Below are 21702 nucleotides of genomic sequence, written 5' to 3' on the forward strand. Positions count from 1 at the left end.
CCCACCCTCCCCCCGCCACACATGTGGAGTTGTGCAGTGTACAACCTGCACTGCCATGAAGGGCCATCCTGCCCTTTTAATGATGCCCTGCCTTTGTATATTCTTTCCTTGTTTGGAATGTCTTCAGTTCTCCTCTTTATCCCCTCTCTAAAACTTTTCCCAACTCCTCTGGGTAAGTTATTTGCTTCCCTTCCCAGACTCCCTTAGCAGCTTGAACAAGCCAATCATCTCACATACTACTCTAATGATCTGCTGACTTGTCTGTCCCTCCCATAGTCTGGGGGCAGAGTCATGTTCCATTCACTATTTTGTTTTGGTTTTGTTTTCCTTTTAAATCCCAGGTGCCCAGCCACATAAAGAGTGCTCGTAAAAAAACATTTTTCTAAGTAGGATTGACAAGCCTGGGCAAATGCTCTCACATCATCATATCCAGAGAAGAATCATTCCTAATTAAGTCTTTTTGAATAAATAGTCTTTAAGGCAGATTCCATCACCTACAAAAGTCAGAAGATTCTAGGAGTTGCTCACACTCATTTATTTATTCAACAAATATATACTAAGTGCCTGCCACGCCCCAGGCACTGTGCTAGGGGTGGGCATTCCACAGAGAACACAGCAAAGCCCAGCCTTGTTGAGCCTGCCTTCTGGAAAAGGGGAGTGGGGAAGAGTTAGACGATCCACAAGTAGACCAAAAGCCTTCTAGAATGGTAGATGGTAAGAGGTGCTAAGGAGAAAAATTATCCTGGGGGTGGGGGGAGACCTGGATGTCAGTGGCAGAAGGGAAGGACTGTGCTAGTTTAGATCTGATGGTCAAAGAAGGCGTCTGATAGGAACATCAGTGGGGTATCTGCACAAAGTCTTTACTTAAAAACTATTTTTGAGCACCATATCTGCGCTTAGTGTGGCCAAATACTTTCTCTGCTCCCTTGAAAGAGCTTTTATTTCACCTGTCTTGCCATATCCTCAGGTGTCTACAGGCAGCCATTGGTGCTGCACCTACTGACATCTGAGGACTCCGAGGAGGAAGGACCAAGGGCACTTTCCCCAAGAGGAAAGGACAGACGCTATGGCAGCCCAGCCCCAGGACTCCGCTTCCTGCTTTCTGATGTTAAGGAGGAGGACAGAGCACCCAGGATGGACCCGCTCTGCTTCCTTTCCTGCCTTGAAACATTTTATGGATGGCATGAGCACTGGGGCGTTGGCGGTCCCCTCAGGCACTCTGAGGATGTTTCCTCATTTGTCAAATGGAGATTTTAACACCAGTCCTGCCTCTCAACCCTGTCCCAGGGCCAAAGGTAAAATACACATTAAAGGTAGGTTATGAAACAAGGCACGTGGTCAGCCCTGTTGCTTTTCCTCACAGGAGGTATATAAGGGTTTCTTCTCCCCTTGTGGCCACCATACTTCTTGCCAACTCGCACCCCCCCCCCCACCATTTCCCTTTTTCTTTGTACTTGAAAGGTGCTTTCCTTTCTACTGCCTCACCTAATTCTTGCACCATCCCAGGGGGGGCAGACCTATTTAAGAGACTGGGAGTCTGAGACCCAGACAAGGGGAATGACAGGGTCATCAGTTAACCCGTGGCCAAGCAGAAATTGAATTCAGGTTTCTCCTTTCTTCTTTCCCTCCATAACCACCTTTACAGCTTCCATCACCGCGCTGGGTGAGCACACACACAGACACGTACACGCTCACACTATAGATGAGGGTCCGTAGTGGCCCAGGGTTTGGGTCTGCAAATAAAGCTATAAAAATATCGCTTTCCAGCTACCTTTGATAATGCTACTCTCATCAATGAGTTCGATTTAGCGAACCTATATTTGGGTACAACTTGAAGTCTGGGCTTAACTTATCGATTTGGGTAAAGGGCATTCTCAAAGCGCAAAGACTTGCTCAATATAAAGCTACATGCTGGTGAGTTCAAAAAATTTTTCAGAATTCCAACTTTCCCGAAAATGCTAAAATTCTAAATGAGGCAGTGACTTGGACAGACAGGAGGCTGGCTTCTTCCCCTAAGTGATTCTGCTGCTAAGCGCTAGGGAATGATGCAAATGTGGTGAGTGGCTAATAATTAAAGGATTTAATTAAGCATCGTCTGGGAACATGTCTAGCTGAGCAGCGTGTGTATTGGCAGCCCCAAGCAATCGGGTGGTTACGGCAGGGAGGCAAGCATTGTTAAAGGCAAACGAACTGATTATTTGGGGAAGATTTTCTACTCCAAGGGTCAAAAGAAACACATGTTAACTGTTGATAATACACATTTGGGGCAAGCGTTTCAATGAACATGGTAAGAAAAAAAAAGGGGGGGTTTTAATTACTATCCCATTATTCACTGTTTGTGAACCCAACATCTAGCACCTGGGAAAATGGAGGTCAAGAACAATCGCCTGTTCGTCACTCTGTTTCTGGACCTGGACACATTGTAGGTGGTCAACCAATGCTCAAGGTTGAAGTAGCAAACGAATAAACAGACACCGAAAGCAATCACACTATCATGTAATGTTTAGTCAAAATTAAAAAGGAGGAGGAGGAGGAGGAGGAAAACCTATACAGGATACAAAATCTGTACATACTGTGATTCCCATGATGTAAGCAAAGATATGGAAAAAGAATCAAAGGAAATGTTAGTGGCTATTTGTGATAGATGAGATCATGATGGGTGTTTTTCTCTTTCCTGCTTCTTGATTCCCTATAATTTTAAATTGTAACTATATATATATATATATATATATATACACACACACATACACAAAACACTATATTTTGTTATTTATGTATCGATTTATATACTTATACATTTATAATTTCTGTTATATATCATATAATTACAAATTATTATATATAACATGCATATGATATATATCAAAACCCATGAAAATAGAAAAAATAAAAATGTGTATATCAAAACCCAAAAAAGAAAATGCTACTTTTTTAATTTTTTTAAATATCGGTTTATTTTTGAGAGAGAGGGAGAGAGAGAGCGGGGGAGGGGAAGAGAGTGAGGGAGGCACAGAATCAGAAGCAGGCTCCAGGCTCTGAGCTGTCAGCACAGAGCCCGACATGGGGCTGGAACTCAGGAACCACGAGATCATGACCTGAGCCAAAGTTGGAAGCTTAACCGACTGAGCCACCCAGGTGCTCCAAAAATGCTATTTTTGATGAAGCACCAGAATCACAGGTGGATGAGACATTAGGAATGATCCATTTATTTCATTTGTTCACTCAGTCAGTCAACAAACAAGTTTTTAGGCAACTGTACCTATTATGCTTGGCAATCTGTTAGGTGTGGTCTTTGCGCTTACCATAGCCCACAGTCTTACAAACTTTCCCATCCATGGTTAAGCCCCGTAACCATTCCTATGTGGTGGGCACTATCATTGTTCTAATTTCCAAATGAGGAATCTGTCAAGGTCACACATCTATTAAGCAGGAGCCTCACCAAGGCGCCTAACCCCAGAACGGCAGCCCTTAACTGCTCTGCCCGCCAAGTCTCCTGGTGGCCAGGTCAGGCCAACCCCTCAAACTGTGACCGTCCCCAGACACTTATACCCTGTCTTCCTTCATCTACCACTCACTGGCTTGGTTCAGCCTTCAGAACCACACAGAACGAGCAGATGACCACATATTCTCTTCAAGCCCTGTGTGTTCCAGACTAAACATTCCTGGATCCTTTGACTATCTGTCGGGGTTTCCTATGACCCGGTATCCCACCACTCTCCTCCAGACTGTTCTAATTTATCAAAGTCCTTAGAATTTGGCTCCATTGCAGAGTTTCTTGCAGCAATTTGGCCATGCAGCTGAGCACACCCCACACTGCTCTGTGTGGTCTGACTAGCACAGAGGATCATCTCTCTGGACCCAGACACTGGGCTTCTATGATCGTAACTCAGAAGCATCCTCATTTTGGCTTTTCTGCATAGGACTCTTTTTAACATTGAACTTGCATTTTGTAGTACATAGCATACATATATTAAGTCCTCTGTGATAACAGACGCTGAACTAGAGAGGCAAGTAATTCCCCCAAGGCTGTATACTAAAGATTCAATTATTTGAAAGCAAAACTTTAACAAAAACACTAAAATACGTGACAAGTGTAGTCACAGGTCAAATCACCAAGCCTACTGTAGCCCTCCCATAGGTGAAATACATCCTTTTGAAATAATGTACAAAACATTAGTAAGGACTCAGACTTTTTAGCATGAAAAAGCCACTGGAACAGAAAATACCCAATACTGTCTCAGTAGATGTAGGGTCATTGTCTGGCATATACTTATACTGTTAATTATTAGAGCAAAAATATCGGACATGGCATGTCTTATTTTTCTTAAATTCCAGGGTTTGAGGTAAAGAAAATTTCACTAAAGCTGGTATAAGAGGGGCTTAAAGATGTTAAGGACTCTGGGAAGATTCTGGAAAGGTCCGAGAAGAGCATGAGAAATGCATGGTGCTGGTACGTTGTGTCTAAAGCAACTTTTAAACATCCCTGCCCTTTTTCCCGGTACAGGCTGCGGTTGTATTACTCTTGATCTGAAATCTTCCCTTTTGCTCTTCAGAATGTCTTACTTTTGGCTCCAGAATCATTGTGGGATGAAGGTCAAGAATGAGGGCTTAACCACGGGCATGCATGTCCAGAAGTCTTAGCCCAAACTGAATCGAGGGACCCCACAAAGTTGTCAGGACTCTCTCCGTTCCCTGGACTCCCCTTTACGTGACGGCTTCATTTCAGGCAGTTTCCTGATTTTTAGAGACAAAGAAGCCTCCAGCATCTCTCGGCTTACATTTCACCATTAATCACACCAAGGCAAAAAAAAAAAAAAAAAAAAAAAGTGGGCGGGAGGTAGGGCTTCTCTTTCCCATAGTTCCCACACAATTTCCAGGTTTGACTCTCACTGGACCAACCTGAGTCACATGCCCATCTCTCAGCCAATCATAAGAACTGGAGGGATGGCAAACATTGTCCCAGTCCAAGTCATATACTCACTCCTAAAGCAGGTGCAAGGGTGGGTAGAAAGGAACCAAAGCAGTGATCAGGCTTATCCAAACCAAATGGACACATGGTTGTGGAATGAAAAAGGGATGTTTGCCATCACAAACGGAGCTTGACCCATAGAAGAATGAATGGATAATAGATGGACAAAACCACCAAGTATCTAGTATAGGGAAGAGAGGAACTTACAGAGGCCCTACTATGTGACAAATGCTAGATACCCTATAAGACATGAATCATCTCAGATGAAAAGGTGGGTAACCACTTAGTAGTGAATCAGCCCACAGCTAAGAGTTAAGCAAAACCCGAGGCAAGTAGATGAGGGCCTCCTGGTGACTGGTTTAAGAAGGAAGGGAGGCAAGGAGAGTCTTTAGGGGAGACCATGGTACTGGAAGAGAAAATGACATGCGAAAGGGAGGCTCCTAGACCTGCCTTCTGTCAAGTCTGCCTGTAATAATGACACCAGAGAGAATATTGACATAAAAGCCCAACCTGGACACCATCTGGAGTGAATGGCCTTTTATCAACATGGTTTTATCACCTGCTGTACCCTTCCAAAGATTGGGAAACCACAATTCCCAGAATCCCTCCCTTGTGTGGCTCCAAGTCAGGGTTTGCCAATGAGACCTGCATGGTGCGCTGGGAACACAGGCCATTCTTCTCTTCACAGCAGACATGTGAGCAGACGTGAGATCCACAGTTGCTTCTCAGCCAGTACTTGTGAATCACCTGTTCTGCTACTGCAGACTAAGCCAATTGGCAGAAACTTCTTCTGCAGAATTCTTAACAACTACAGCAACTTCCTTAGAAGCTTTTGAGAAGCCTGAGGTCTTCAGTATCTACTTCCCTAAACTTCTGGTGCAGCTTTCCTGATTTTTTGTAGCAACTTTTCTGACCTTTGTGACCCAACCTCTTCCATTACTCATATAAACCCTAATTCCTAGCTTAAAGCCCTTTATTCCTAGAATAGTTAGAGTTGTTCCATTTCCCTGTGCAAATCCAGACTGATAGAGAACTCCAGCATAAAAAGGATCCTGTCCTGAGATGAGGCTCTGCAGTCCGAGCATGCCAACAAATGTGCCTTGCAGACTTGGAGAAGTTTTAATATACTTTTATTTCCCCTGCCCCTTTCCTACTATGTCATTGAATTTGGAGGAGGGATCAGTAAATAACTTCATTTAGAAAGTTGACTTTTTACGTCACAAATGATGTTGCCATACTCAATCAGCATGAATGACGTTCACTCCAATTACCAACAGTAGTAGGATTCTCTCTCTCTCTCTCTCTCTCTCTCTCTCTCTCTCTCTCACACACACACACACACACACACACACACACACACACACACACACACACACACAGAAGTCTCCCAGAACATTTCAGCCTCTTGAGTCAAATATATCTACTTAAAATCCCCAGGAACTAAGACCCTAAGTCTAGAGGACCCTGAGTGTGGGCAAAAATAACTAACAACAATTAAGGGCATACTACTTGTATGTTATGTTTATTGACATTTTTAACTATTTCCCAGGCTAAGATGCCAAGAGAAGCAGGATAAATAAGGAAATATAGGAGTAGGGCTTTTCTGTTGGGCCTTTATCACCCAACTCCAGTCATCTGGATGGGTCACGATGTTCTGGGCCACTTAATTAAGATGCTATGGTCTGAAAACAACAAAAGCAGAAAGTTCTTAATAAATTGATTACATTACAGCCCTGCCATCTTTAAATCCATGAATTCTTTTTTTTTTTAATTGTTTAATGTTTATTTTTTAGACCAAGACAGATCATGAGCAGGGGAGGGGCAGAGAGAGAGGGAGATGCAGAATCCAAAGCAGGCTCCAGACTCTAAGCCACCAGCAGAGAGCCCAACATGGGGCTTGAACCCATGAACTGTGAGATCATGACCTGAGTCAAAGTTGGACGTTTAACTGGCTGAGCCACCCAGGCACGTCTCCATGAATTCTTATAGAGCCTACAGGTGATGGCAAGAGGTGCCTGGCTTTTGTAAGTAGCTAGGCCTAGGTTAATATCCTCGTTTTGATCCTTAATAGATGTTTACACTGTATTTAAATTGTTAAGCCCAAGTTTTACACACCTGTAAAATAAGTATAATAAAAGTATCACTAATGAAATAGGTATAATTACTTTTACACATGAGGAAACTTCCCAAGAGCAATAATGGTCCCAGGGATAGTTAGAGGGAAGAGTACTTTATTATTTTTTTAATTTTATTTATTTATTCTGAGGAGGGAGGGGCCGAGTGAGAGAATCCCAAGCAGGCACCATGCTGTCAGCACAGAGCAGGATGCAGGGCTGGAATTCACAAACCATGAGATCATGACCCGAGCCAAAATCAAGAGTCAGATGCTTAGCCGACTGAGCCACCCAGGCGCTGAGGTGAGGGTCCTTTATACTCTTCCATAATCTCCATTAGCACCTTCCCACCCAAAAGCTTAATCTAAGTAAAAGTGATGCTCTTGCTGTAGAAATGCAATTCAATGTTGCAATTTAATGTTGAAATAAAATTCAGAAGAAACTCTTAGTCTCTTCCTAGAAGAATGCCGTTCCTCCCTCCCCCAGTTCCTGCTTTATAAGCTGCCACTTCCAAAATAAGATCCATTTGAAGTGAGAGTAATCTCTCCAAAATATTTCTTCTGATGACAATGTTCCACCCAAATTCTACTTCGATGCTTCCTATGAATACAATCACTAGGTTAATGATTTTAGATATCTGGGTTAACTCTCCAGTTTGAACCATCCCATGAGACAAATGTGAGAATGACTAGGTATAAAGTGAATTCACTTGTTGGGAGTTAAAACATGGTGAGTAGTTGAAAAGATCAATAAAATTGAAAGCCTCTAGCCAGGCTAAGAAAAATAGAGAAAACACAACTTACTGATATTAGAAATGAAAGGGGGGGGGACTTTCAGAAATGAAAGGGGGGAGGACTGCAGTCCTGGTAGAAACTAAAAGTATTATAAAGGAATACTGTGAATAACTCTATGCCCACGAATTTGATACCTTAGATGAAAGTACCAATTCCTTAAAAAACATAATCTGTCAAAATTCACGTAAGAAAAAATAGTGTGAATAGGCCTACATCCATTAAATAAATTAAATTAGTGATTAATAATATTCCAAAACAGAAAACATCAGGCCCAGATAGGTTCCCTGGTCACTTCTACAAAACACTGAAGGAAGAAATTATACCAATTTTCTATAATCTCTTTCAGAGGATAAAAGCCAGAGGAATACTCAGTAACTTATTCTCTGAGGTAAATAGTACCCTAATACCAAAACCAAAGATGTTATAAGAAAACTATAGACCAACATCTCTCTTGAACATAGATGCAAAATCTTCAATAAAATAGTAGCAAATCAAATCCAAAAAAAGGATGAGGAAAAGAATTATGCACCACAACCGAGTGGAATTTATCTCAGATATGTAAGGCTGGTTCAATATTTGAAAATCAATTAATGTAATCCATCACATCAAAAGACTAAAAAAAAAAAAACCACATAATCATCAATAGATGAAAAAAAAAAAGCGTTTGACAAAATCCAACAGCCATTCATGACAAAAACCCTCAGTAAAGTAGGAATGATAGGGAACTTTCTCTACTTGATAAAAGCTACCTACAAAAAACCCTACAGATAACATTATACTTAATAATAAGAAACTTGAAGCTTTGCAACTAAGGTATAAAGCATGGATATCTTTTCTCACCACTCCTTTTCAATATGATACTGGAAGTCCTTGTTTATATAATCAGGAAGAAAAAGAAATGAAAAGTATACAGATTGGGAAGGAAGACATTAAACTTTTTTTACTCACAGATGACATGGCTGTCTATGTATAAAATCTGAAATAACCAACAAAACTCCTGGCAATAATAAAGGATTGTAGCAAGGCTGCAAGATACAAGATTAATATGCAAAAGTCAATTGTTTTCCTACATACCAACAATGAACAAGTGGCATCTGAAATTTAAAACATACTATTGACAGTAGCACCAACAAAAAATTAAAAAAATACATAAATCTAAAAACATGTACAAGACCTGTATGAGGAAAACTATAAACCTCTGATGAAAGAAATAAAAGAACTAAATAAATGGGGAGATATTCCATGTTCATGGATAGGAAGACTCAATATTGTCAAGATGTCAGTTCTTTCCAACTTGACCTACAGATTCAATGCAATCTCAGTCAAAATCCCAGCTAGTTATTTTACAGAGAGACAAAAGACCCAGGGTAACCAACATAATATTGAAGGAGAAGAACAATGTTGGAGGATGGAGCTACCCAGCTTCACGATTTACTATAAATCTACAGTAATAAAAATGGTGTGGTGTTAGTGAAAGAATAGAAAGACAGATCAATAGAACAGAGTAGAAAGCCCAGAAATAAATCCCCATCAATCAAGTCAATTAAACTTTGATCAAGGAACAAAGGCAATATGAAGGAGCAAAGACAGTCTAACAAATGGTTCTGGAACAATCGAATGGTCATATGAAAAGAATGAATCCTACACCCTTCACAAAAATGAACTCAAAACATATCCTAGACCTACATGTAAAACACAAAAGTATAAAATTCCTAGAAGATAATGTAGGAGAAAACCTAGAAGACCTTGGGGGTGGTGATGCCTTTTTGGATATGAAAGACACAATCCGCCACAGAAATAGTTAAGCTAGACTTCAATGAAATTAAAGTCTGCTTCACACACACAAAAACCAATATCAACAGAATTAGAAGACAAGCTACAGACTGGTTGAACATTTTTTCAAAAGACACATCTGGTAAAGAATTGTTATCCTAAATACACTTAGAACTCTTAAAACTCAACAATAAGAAAATAACCTGACTAAAGCATGGGCCAAAGACTTTAACAGACACCTCATCAAAGAAGGTATATGATGGTAAACAAGCATATAAAAAGATGTCCCACGTCAGAGGTCTTCAGGGAAATGGCAAATTAAAACAATGAGATACCACCACATGCCCATTGGAATGGCCAAAATCTAGAACACGGATGAGAGCAAATTCTGGCAAGGGTGTACAGCAAAAGGAACTCTCATTCACCTGCTGGTGGGAATATAAAATGGTACATCTACTTTGCAGGACTGTTTGACAGTCTCTTACAGATTTAAACATATTCTTACTGTACAATCTAGCAGTTATGCTCCTTGGGCATTTTACCCAAATGCACTGAAAACCTATGCCCGCACAAACCCTGCATACAGGTGTTTATAGCTTATAACTGCCAAAACTTGGAAGCAACCAAGATAGCCTTTGCTAGGGGAAGGGATAAATGAATTGTGGTATGCCCAAACAATGAAATATTACCCAGCACTAAAAAAAATGACCATATGATTTCATTAATATGTGGAATTTAAGAAAAAAAAAAAAAACAAAGAAAAAAAGGAGACAAACCGAAAAACAGACTATTAAATATAGAGAACACAGTGGTGGTTGCCAGAGGGATGTAGGTGGGAAGAAGGGTGAGATAGGTAAAGGGGATTAAGAGTACACTTAGAGCGACAAGCACTGAGAAATGTGTACAATTGTTGAATCATTACACACCTAAAAGTGACATAACACTGCACGTTGACTATATCTTAATGAAAAACAAAAACCAACAATTAAGAAATGAGCTATCACCCATGAAAAGATGTGGAGGAACCTTAAATACGCAACCTAAGTGAAAGAAGCCAATCTGAAAAGGCTACATACTATATGATGCCAACTATATGACATTCCGGAAAAAGAAAAACGACGGAGACAATGAAAAAGTCAGCAGTTGCCAAAGGTTTAGAGAGTTGGGGGATACGTAGGAATAAATAGGCAAAATATAGGAAAATTTCAGGGCAATGAAAACACCCTGTATGATATTGTAATGATGGATATATGTTATTATATATTTGCCCAGATGCACAGAATGCACAACACCAAGCGTGAACCCTAATTTAATCTATGGACTTTGATTATGTGTCACTGTAGAGTTCATAAGTTGTAACAAATGTACCACTCTGGTGACTAATGCTGATAATGGGGGGGGGGGGAGGCTATGCATGTATGAGGGCAGAGGGCATACAGCTAATATCTGTCCTTTCTTCTCAATTTTGTTATGAACCTTAAACTGCTCTAAAAAATACCTTCAAAAAAATTTTAAAAATAGATATGGAAAGAAAAACTGGTAGTGGGCATTTGATCAGATTGGCTACTCCAGTGTAGAACCCATCCATATACAGCAAGTTTTTCGAAAATCTCCCCAACTCTGTCAATCATTCATCCACTCCATAAATAAAGATGGATTAATAAATTAATTACTCAGTAAAGGCTAATTAATAAGATTACGGACTCTTTGACATATGCTGTGCCAGGTTCCCAGGGGACATTCTCGTGGACAAGACAGACACGGTCCCTGTACCACAGTCCCATCCAACCCCCAGGGTTGTGTCATTCAACTTCTTTTTTTCTCCTTATTGCCCCACCACCCCACTCTACCTCCCTACCAGGAACTTTTTAAGATTTTTTTCCGGAACCACTTCCTACAGAATTTTAATACCACAGATATATGGTATCTCTGTGCTTTATACATGAAATGAATAAGGTTTTGTTCACCTTCCAAGGACTGACTTTTGCTCCTTTCAGGACAATATCGCCCCCATTGAGAATGTATAAAGATATACCAGAATAGAACAAATCCCAGAAGCTGAAAGACCTGTTAGAGCCTAACAGTCTATGTCAGGGTGGGGGTCAGGATGGAGAGAAAATATGTAACAAAGTTGACAAATTAATTAATTAAAATCAATCAAAAGCTATTGACCGCATGTCTACTAGATGTCCCCAACTGGTAGGTGTGTGGGATACGGAAGAAGCAGACACCATCCCGACTTTAAGGAATAGACTTGCAATGCCTCTATTTGGAGACCCAAGAAGAGAACACGTGGTCTGTTAGAGTAATGAAGTCCCCGCTATGGTGAGCGTTGCAGGTGCACTGGGGTCCAAGGCAGAGCGGTCAGCATGGGGGGCAGGGGAGCAAAGCAAGGCCCTCTGGAGGAGCCAGGGCCACAAAGACCTCAGCAACTAGATATTTGAACTTATTCACAATTATTTAGCACCTGCTGTATAGGGCACTGAGCTAGGAACTGGGCTTCCAGAGATGACCAAGACCCTATAAGCCATGGAAGCTGATAGAAGAACAGATAAACACAGGAAGAACTCTCCACAAGGAACAAGTGCCACAGGAGGACAAGGCCTCACGGTAGGGTGGAAAGATCAGATAGAGGAGCCAGAAATCCCTGGTTTCAAAACCCAGCTACACCATCCCTCTGAGCCTCGGTTTCCTCATCAGGGCAGTGGGGAGAAACGTGCCCTCCTGGTAGAGTTGCTGGGAGGCTGTTGGTTTGGGCCCTTGAGAAACAGACACCAAGAAAGGCTTAGCTGTGCGAGGGAGTTACTGGGGGCCAGGGAGCTGCAGGAGGCAGGCAGAGCCACCAGACCACCACGTAGCTGCCCCTGCAGAAGGAAGAAGGAAAAAGAAAGAAGAAGCAGAAGAAAGAAAGAAAGAAAGAAAGAAAGAAAGAAAGAAAGAAAGAAAGAAAGAAAGAAAGAAAATGCAAGCAGGAGGGAGGGAGGGAGGGAGGGAGGGAAGGAAGGAAGGAAGGAAGGAAGGAAGGAAGGAAGGAAGGAAGAAAGAAAGAAAGAAAGAAAGAAAGAAAGAAAGCAGAGAGAGAAAGGAAGGAAAGAAGGAAGGAAAGAAGAAAGAAGAGAGAGAGAAAGAAAGAAAAAAGGAAGGAAGGAAGGAAGGAAGGAAGGAAGGAAGGAAGGAAGGAAGGAATGAAGAGAGATAGGAAGGAAGGATGGAAGGAAGGAAGGAAGGAAGGAAGGAAGAAGGGAAGGAAAAGAAGGCAAGAAGGCAGGCAGGGTAGGCAGGAAGAGTCTTAGCCTGCTACGCAGGTTCTAAGAAAATGTCAGTAAGCCAACAGGACACCCTGGAGCCGACGTTGCACATAAAGGGTGGCCCACATCTCTGTCTGCATCCCCGCCAAACTCGGCCAGCACTGGCTGAGAGCAGCAGGTGTAAACGTGGAGAGGGACGCAGAGTGTGGCCGCTGAGCCCGTCTCAATCCTGCCACCTGCAGCGGCGGCCCTGAGAGCTTTACGCTCACGGCCTTTACAGGCAGATTATACGAGAAGAATGTGCATCCTCACTATAGTGACGTCAAGCACAAAGTCCGAGCAGCCTTGTCCATGGGAAGGGATGGTGATGATGATGATGAAGAACAGAATACCAAGAGAACACCAATTATGGGGTGTGCTTATTCATTTGTCCCAGAGGCTTTTAGAGGGATCCACGGAGGGTACACGGGGTGGCGAGGAGAGCCCTGCAGAACAGCTAAGCTTTCTTCAAGGAAGCGGACGCTTCTGGCCAGATTGAATTGACTGCCTGGGAGATGGGGTCAAGGACAGGCCTGACCCCCAGAGGCTCAGTGAGCAGACAAAGGCCTCGAGCAGCATCTTCACTGGTGGAGGATTATAAGGTCCCACCCCCCCCCCCGCCCCCCCAACAAGGCTGCTGCTTTCTCGAGTCAGCGCTCCCACCGGGGTGGAACGTCGTGGGAGGCTCGCATCTGGCTTGCCCACCAACCTCCCCTTGGAAACATCCAGAAGCCAACCGAGAAAGACCGATCACGGCACATATTTTAAACCCCTTCAATGCTATACGCGGACTTCAGAGAGTGAGGAGTGGAACACGCCCAGCCTGGGGACTAGCCCGGCCTCCTCTTTACAACCAGTTCTAAGATGAAGTTGGATCAGTAGGAAACGCTGCAGGAAGCAATTTCCATGGCCGTCCCCCGCTTTCGTGACCCGCCAGTCTGGGCACAGGAGTCATACAGCCCTCAGCTTGCCGTTCCCGCCTTCTGTCTGCTCACTTACCTTCGGGATGGAATGCCTCACCCTCCTGAAAAGCCCACTGATGACTCCCACTTACCCCTGCGTCTTCGGGGAAGGCTTCCCGGGGGCCCCCGCTGGGACGAGTACAGATCTTCCCGGACGCCTTCGTCCTCGGCCTCAGCATGTTGTGCCTTGACGTCTGGCCTGTAGGCCCAGTTCTTTGAAGAAAGCGTCCGTGGGGAAGTCACCCTTGCGCGGCCCGCACCTCATCCTCGCGGGCCTGGCTCCCGCGCGCCCCGGGGAGAAGTTTCCAGAATAAATGATGAATAATAGGCTGGTGGCAGGGGCGGGGAGACGGCAGATGGGACGTCACCACCCTGGGAATGAGAAAAAAAACAACAACACTCAAGCGAGGAAAAGAGCATCACTATCCAGAGGGGGACACAGAGAGAAGGGTGGGGGACCTGGGTGGCCCTTATGAGCCCAGGTCACGCTTTCAGGTCTGACCTCCTTGCTGGCCACTCTGGAGAGGCCAAGCCCCAGGTCCCAGAACACCTGTGAGCTGCCCGACCCTTGCTTGTCTTTCTGAAATCAGGGGGTTTTCTCTGAGCCCTCCCTGCTCCGGGGGACGTGCGGATATCTGAGTGCCAGCCCAGGGAACGTTGTGCCCTGGATGCCCAGGGATAAAATTCCACGCGTGGGTCTGAGGGCAGAGCATTTGACGGCTTTCGGTGTCAGCCTCCCTCACCAACCACTGCCCAGTTTGGGAGTGAAATAATTGAAAGATCTTGAGGGTCACATTTACAATTTGAGTCCCTCCCGGGTTGCTATTTCTCCCTACCCCGACGAGGTGCCCTCAGAACGCACACAGCAGCATCCCGAACAAGAATGTACAACAGAGAAAACGACAGGAGATCGGCTAGTTTGGTGTTCTCATTTCACGGAGAAGGAAACCCCGCGACCTGCCGAAGCTGCACAGGTGGCAAGAGGAGGCCGGGGCTGGATGTACGAGTAGACACAGTAGACTGAACGTGTCCTCCCGGAAGATGGGTGCAGGCCCCAGCCCCAGCACCCATGAATGGACCTTATTTGGAAATGGGGTCTTTGCCGATGAGGTCGACTGGTGGGCTCTAATTCAGTGACTGGCATCCTTAGAAGAAGAAATTTGGACACAGGCACATGGGGAAAAAGCCATGTGAAGAGGGAGGCAGAGGCCGGAATTGTGCCTCCGTGAGCCAAGGCCACTAGGGAGGTGCGAAACAGATGCTCCCTCTGTTGAGAGCCCCCAAGAAGGAACCAGCCCTGCTGACATCCTGAGTTTGGATTTCTAGCTCCTGAACCGTGAGAGAATAAGTTTCTGTCGGTTTGCAGCACTTTGTTATGGCAGCTGTGGGACACCAATACAAAGCCCAAGTCTGGGTTTTTTTTGCCCTCACAAGTTTCCAGAACCAAAACCTAAGGGTAGAAAACAGACTTTTAACCCAATGCTCCTACTGCCACCTCAAGAAGGAGGAAAAAGTGACCCGCTTTTGACCCCGGGTTCTGATGAGCACACAGATCTGAGACAGGGGAGATGTCCCTTCTTCGGGAGAAAGCCTGAGGGACAAGGTTAAGTTGGATGAGTGCTCAGGACTCGAGGATTGCTGTCAAGGGATGCACGTTCTGGAAGCCAAGATACGATGGTCATCCTAGAAAATAACTTGGAAAGATATGCGCCTGCCCAATTTCCCAACCCAAATGATAAGTAGTCCCAGGGGGTGCTTTAATTCTAGCGTTTCCAGTGTTACTTTGGGGTCACGTGACTTGCTACACATACACCCTTGGAACTGGTGAAAAACACAGTATTCCAAAAACATCAGCACCCAGGCTGCCAAGATGCTTCTCAATGGAGCCTGCGGTCACTGAGGTTTGAGTTAATTGTCTTCCCCTAATCAGAAAATCACAGCCACCCAAGCAGTTCCAACACCCAGGGCAGAGGAGAGGCTGGGAGGGAACCAGAACAATATTCTCCAGCCCCCTGTCGGGGTTTCCCTGGATGTGAGGAGTCAGAAGCTTGGTGGTGTTTCACATTTGCAAAGTTTTGGTCCGAATCCATTTTTCATCTCACAACCGTTCTGGATGATCCAACATGAGTAAGGGTTTGTCCGGGCTGTTTGGGGTTCTTTTGTGAGACTGTCAAAACAATGACCTCATCTGGAGCCATCTGCTGGCAGGAGGGATTGGCAGGGAGCTCGCTTCTGACTTGTGTCACTGGGGCAATCAATTCAAGATGGCCACTCTGGGCACGAAGCTTGCGAAGCGATATCGAAGCAGATAACGGATTGGTCCGTCTCTTTCTCAAGTTACCAAACATGTCAGTGTTAAGGCAGCCTCCACCAAAGGCTGCCTGCCAGGCATGGCAGAGGGAAGACATCATCCCCTGACCCAGAAACACAAACTCCTACATTGCCTGGATTGGGGTGGGGGGGGCGGGTCGTGTTTCCCCACCACATCCCCGCCTGGACGTGAACTGGCAGAGCGAAAGGAACATGACCTAATCAGAGAAAGCGATCATCTTCGGAGCAGAAAGCATGTGGGTACCATCAACACGCTCATGCCAACAACACGGAATGACCTTGAGCTGACGCCGTGCAGTTGAACCAAGGCTCTCCCGATAACGGCAGAGTCCGTGGGAAAGAATCACTCTGGGCATGATTCTGATTCAGTTGGTGATTATCTGGAGAGAATGAACGGGGACATTCGACAAAGGCACAGAGCCCGTAGGTGTTTGGGAATTGTGGCCGGGGTTGCTGAGCACAGCGTTTTTCATGGTCTGTGCAATTAGAGAGCAGGTGTGGTTTTAGGTGCTCAGGAAAAGAAGATTTCTCTCTCTTTTTTTTAATTGCAGGTCCCCCACTACCTTCATTTCTCTGGGAGAGAAAGAAGGAAGCTTAAGAAAACTATTTTTGACCCGATTCGTCGTGATTGCCAATTTGCTTCCTGAAGTGGCTAATCGGGTAAGCCCGGCAGAACATTCCGGTTTCTGCTGGGGAGCCAGCTTCAGAGCAATTCTGTGTGTTCTCTCTGCTGAGAGATGAGACGATGCCACTTCCCTCAGATGTCCTGTTATTTGTGATATCATAACCACGACCTGCGCTGGGGCCGGGCGTGGGCCGGGCCGCCTCTCACGTGGTAAAACCAGCAACTAGACATTTCTCGCAAATCTGAGCTGTCACAGGCTGCCCGGGCATGCGTTAAGTCTGGTGGGAGCCCCTAATTGTAGCCAAATGAGGTATAATTACTTGAAACTTGGCTCCAGCGTGTAGGGGCAATTTGCAAGAAGGTCACCGTGACATTATCCACACCGAGCAAAGTAAAAGGAGGGTAGCATCGAATGCATAGGATGCGCTAAGGCAAAAGTGGTGAGAGCTCGAGAGGGGCTCAGATGAGACAGGGAGGGCGGAGAAATAAGATTGTTACCTGCCTGGGGGTCTCACTCCTAAATTGGCCGGCGTCACCGATAGCAGGTGCCCAGACACCTTCACCCCGGGGTGAGTTTCGCATGAGCTCCTTTCAGCAGGGACCAGACTCCCACGTGCAAAGCAGACCTTCTAAAAATAAGACTAACGTACTTGGCAGGGGCGGGAGGAGACTGTATACGAAAGTACCTTAGCAATATTATTTCTTGACGCCCAGGCCCCCCTGGCCCCCCGGATGGGCACATGTTGAGAGGACCCGTCTGCGCTACGACGTCAAGAAATGTGCGTTCCTAAAGGGAGGCCACCGAGCCAACCCCCATAAAACACAATTGCACACGGACACCTATCTTTACAAAGTCCAAACTGGACCACGCATTTGCTGCCGCGTTTGACATCTTATAAAGGACGTTTTAGTTCATACCCACCCGAGAATGATGCCAGAAAAGACAAAGTGCCCACTGCCAGATGAGTCGCGTGTACGTCTAGGGCTCCGTTCTCCACGTCAGAAGTCAGAAGGGGCTGCTCTTGGGGCGCCTGGGTGGTCCAGCAGGTTAAGCGTCCCATTCTTCATTTCAGCTCAGGCCATGATCTCCTGGTTCAGGAGTTCGAGCCCTGCATCGGGCTCTGGGCTGACAGTGTGGAGCCTGCTTAGGATTCTCTCTCTCCCTCTCTCTCTCTGCCCCTCCCCTGCTCATGCTCTCTCTCTCTCTCTCAAGATAAATACATACACATTTAAAAAAAGAAGAAGAAGCGACTGCTCTTTGGGCTGCTGTCATTAAGGTGCACTGGAACTTAAAATACCAAATATTTTATGAACCTGTCAAAAATAGTAATTTTTACATCCAGGAATCCACTCCAGCTTTATGATATGGAGATGTTTTATGACATGCTCTAAAAATCCCATTTAATTTTTTTTTAATTTTGAGAGAGAGCGAGAGAGAGCACAGCAAGGCAAGTGGGGGAAGGGCAGAGAGAGAGGGAGAGAGAGAGAATCACAAGCAGGCACCACGCTGTCAGCACCGAGCCCAGCGTGGGGCTCAGTCTCACAAACCGTGGGATCGTGACCTGAGCTGAGATCAAGAGTCGGCTGCTGAACCGACTGAGCCACCCAGGTGCCCCCAAAATCGCATTTTACTCGTGCTTTTGTTTACGAAATCTGACAGCCGAAAGCAAGAAAGCAATGACATGACCCAGCAGCTAATGACGACACACTGAAATCAGTGATTTAAAACAAGCACAAATGCACATCTTAGTGCATTTGGCTAAATCACAAGTACACATTGAAGGTCCAGGTCGTCTGATTCTCTTGCGTGACGATCGCTAGTATTCACTGCTTAAGTGACTGCATCTTCTGCCCACACACACAATAATTCTTATTGGTAGTTGTGACTGGTTTTAAAATCCAGCCAGAGTGATTTCAGGCAAGGCGGCGAACGCAACGATTGTGTTTCTTCTGCAGGACTTAGAGCAAGATGGAGCTCTGGCAATTCTTTTGGTGAAATGAGGCAACAGGGTCCCACTTGTTAGCAGCCCAGCTGAGCGGCCCCGTCCGCCCGGTGACTGGGGCAGGGCTTTCCGAGGACCCGGTTCAAGTGGCAGGGGGTCCACTCCTTTATGAGGGCTGCTGGCCCGAGCATCTCACGGGCTGCTCGTGGGGCCAGGCTGACCTCCCGCCATTCTGCTGGAGCCGGGCTCCGAGCGGCAGACCTCTCTGCCCACCGCCGCCCCACGTTAAACTGTAACCGTCCACTAGGCTTCACGGGTCCGTGCGAAACAAACTGCCCCGGGGAATTAAAAAGGAAAAAGAAGAAGACGGGACAACATGATGCACATTTGCAACGAGTATTTCCGCAGCCGGGGTGGGGGGGGTCTCGGTTACTCTTTTCCCATGACCGTCTAACACAAGTTCCTCCGACGGCCTCTGACTCCAGGGAGGCCAGAGGAGAGCCCTCCGTTGTGCTGGCTCTGGAGCCAATTTAATTCTCAGTCTCCCCCTAACCGGGGACGTTGGCGAATTTCTTTACCTCCCCACGTCTCCGTTCGTTTCCTCATTGGTGATGTGAGCTTCGGGGAGGATCAGCGCAAAGTGGCCCCAGGGACTTTTCCACTCACCCTTGTATCTGCGAGGAACCTGCTCACGCTGGTCTCCCCCACGGCTGGATTCCTCACGTCCCAGCCGCACCGAGACTCCTGGGAGGGAGGAGTCCCTGCTCACTTGATCTCCGACGTGCGGTGTGTTCCTTCCATCGGGATTAGCACATCCTAAATTATCCCGTTGTTGGTGAACGTACTTACTGTCAACTCCCGCTGTCCCCCCCCCCCACTCTGTCACACACACACATAAACTCAATGAAAGCCGGGATCTCGCCAGCTTTATTCATCGTCCTGTTCTTAGAGCCTCAAACCAGGCTTAGCACAGAGCAGGGGCTCGATGAATACCTGTTTTTGAATGAATAAAAATGCATAGGAAGCCCTTGCGCAATATTAGGCCTTCAAAAAACATCAGCCAGCTAAATGAATAAAAAGAACTTGAGAAGGGGCGCCTGGGTGGCTCAGTTGGTTGAGCGTCCAGCTTCGGCTCAGGTCATCATCTCACAGTTCGTGGGTTCAAGCCTTGCGTCAGGCTCTGTGCCGACAGCTCAGAGCCTGGAGCCTGTTTCGGATTCTGTGTCTCCCTCTCTCTCTGCCCCTCCCCCACTCATGCTCTGTCTCTCTCTCTCTGTCAAAAATGAATAAACATTTAAAAAAAAAAAGAACTTGAGAAGTTTCTTGTCCAATTATACTTATTTGGAGGATCCTGGAATTCATGAACTTCATGCTTTCCATGTTATCTGCCTGATATTAAATGAAGGCCCTTGAATGCAGGACCCCTCTTATTACCTGGGTGTGAGCGGAGGAGGCAGAGGAAAGCCCAGAGGCTCTCATGCCAAACAGACGTGAGTCCAAATCCTGGCTCTGTAGTGTGACCACAGGCCGGTCATTTATCCAGGTCCTGTGTCTGGAAAGATGGGGTAAATGACGCAGTGTCCTCAGGCTGATACGAGGATTGATAGAAAACAAAGTTTTCCGCAGGACTGGCTACAGAAGTTGCAAGGCCTGTGAAAAATGAAATTGTGGGACTCGTTAGTCAGCATTACTAAGAACTTCAAGTTGGCCACGGCAGAGCATTAAGCCAAGCACAGCCCCTTTCTAAGCACAAGGCCCGGTGGGGCTGCTGAGGTCGCGCCCATGAAGCCAGCCCTGTGTCTAGAAAGGAGTGGAACTCTAAGAAATGAGTGTCTTTTGTTGTGTTTTTTTTTTCCTCCCCTTCCCTTCTCATTAAAAATCTGATGTAATGAAATGAGACAGATTGTAGGAACTGGCTGGACAAAGAGCTCCTGAGCAGTGGAATTTCTGCTAAGGCTAACCATTCAGGCTAACTATCCAGTTTGTGAATTATTCAGATACCTTAGTTGTCTTTCTTCTGGTTCTTTGAGTTATGTCGCAGCTGATAATTCAAAAATAAACGGTTCCATTCCCCCAGTTTTCTCCTGTACCCTGATAAATGACCACTGAAGAAACAGGTTAAAACCACAGGCTCACATATTTGGACTAAAAAACCCGGCTCTATTTATCCCTGATGTACTCACTTATTCAACATACATTTATTGATTGCCTTCAATAGGCAGGTAAAACGGACGGTTCCTAAGACAAGGACCTGGAATTAGTCTGGACTCTGGTGGTTTCAAGAGACAGAAACTCAATCAATTAGCTTAAGCAAAGAAGGGATTTATTGGTTTGCTTGACTATGAAGTCCTGGGGTCCAGCTCTGATATAGTGAGATCCAGAAACACAAATATCACGATCAGTCCTTCACAATGATCATGGGCAAAGATGAGACGCCAAGGTTAGCAAGACCTGGTCCTGTATCCATATCTGTAGTCAGAGGAGAGGCAGGATATCACAATTGTCCAGATTTACACAGGATGGGAAAGCAGTCACCTAATGGAAAGAAGGGTACTGAACACCAAAGGACAACAGGCACCCACTATTGGTTTTAATGGAAAAATTTTTTAAAGTTTACTTATTTATTTTTTTTGAGAGAGAGAGAGCAGAGGAAGGGTAGAGGGGGAGACAGAGAATCCCAAGCAGGCTCGCCAAAATCAAGTCAGATGCTCAACTGACTGAGCCACACAGGCGCCCCTTAATGGAAAGTGTTTGAAATTGGGATCCAATGAAGCAAACATTTCTAAAGTTCCAAGTTCCTTCTCAACAAACATTTCAGGAGAGGAAAAAAAAAAAAAAAGAAAAAGCCTTATTCTGAGATACCATGAAAATGCATACCATTTTTAAAATAAAACCTTTCCTTCC

The 21702-nt window shown here is 45.4% G+C and overlaps 1 long non-coding RNA gene across 1 annotated transcript in view; it reads right to left on the minus strand.

Moving 5' to 3' along the window:
* The window catches only part of LOC109273028 (uncharacterized), a 91688-nt gene that overhangs the window by 11133 nt on the left and 58853 nt on the right, over positions 1 to 21702 (minus strand). Inside the window, exon 3 of the long non-coding RNA XR_002082718.2 lies at positions 13992 to 14271. This is a non-coding gene — a long non-coding RNA (uncharacterized LOC109273028). The remainder of the gene's footprint in view (positions 1 to 13991; positions 14272 to 21702) is intronic.

This window comes from Panthera pardus, unplaced genomic scaffold, assembly GCF_024362965.1.
Source record: "Panthera pardus isolate Hobbes unplaced genomic scaffold, ASM2436296v1 HiC_scaffold_22, whole genome shotgun sequence".
Classification (NCBI taxonomy): Eukaryota; Metazoa; Chordata; class Mammalia; order Carnivora; family Felidae; genus Panthera; species Panthera pardus.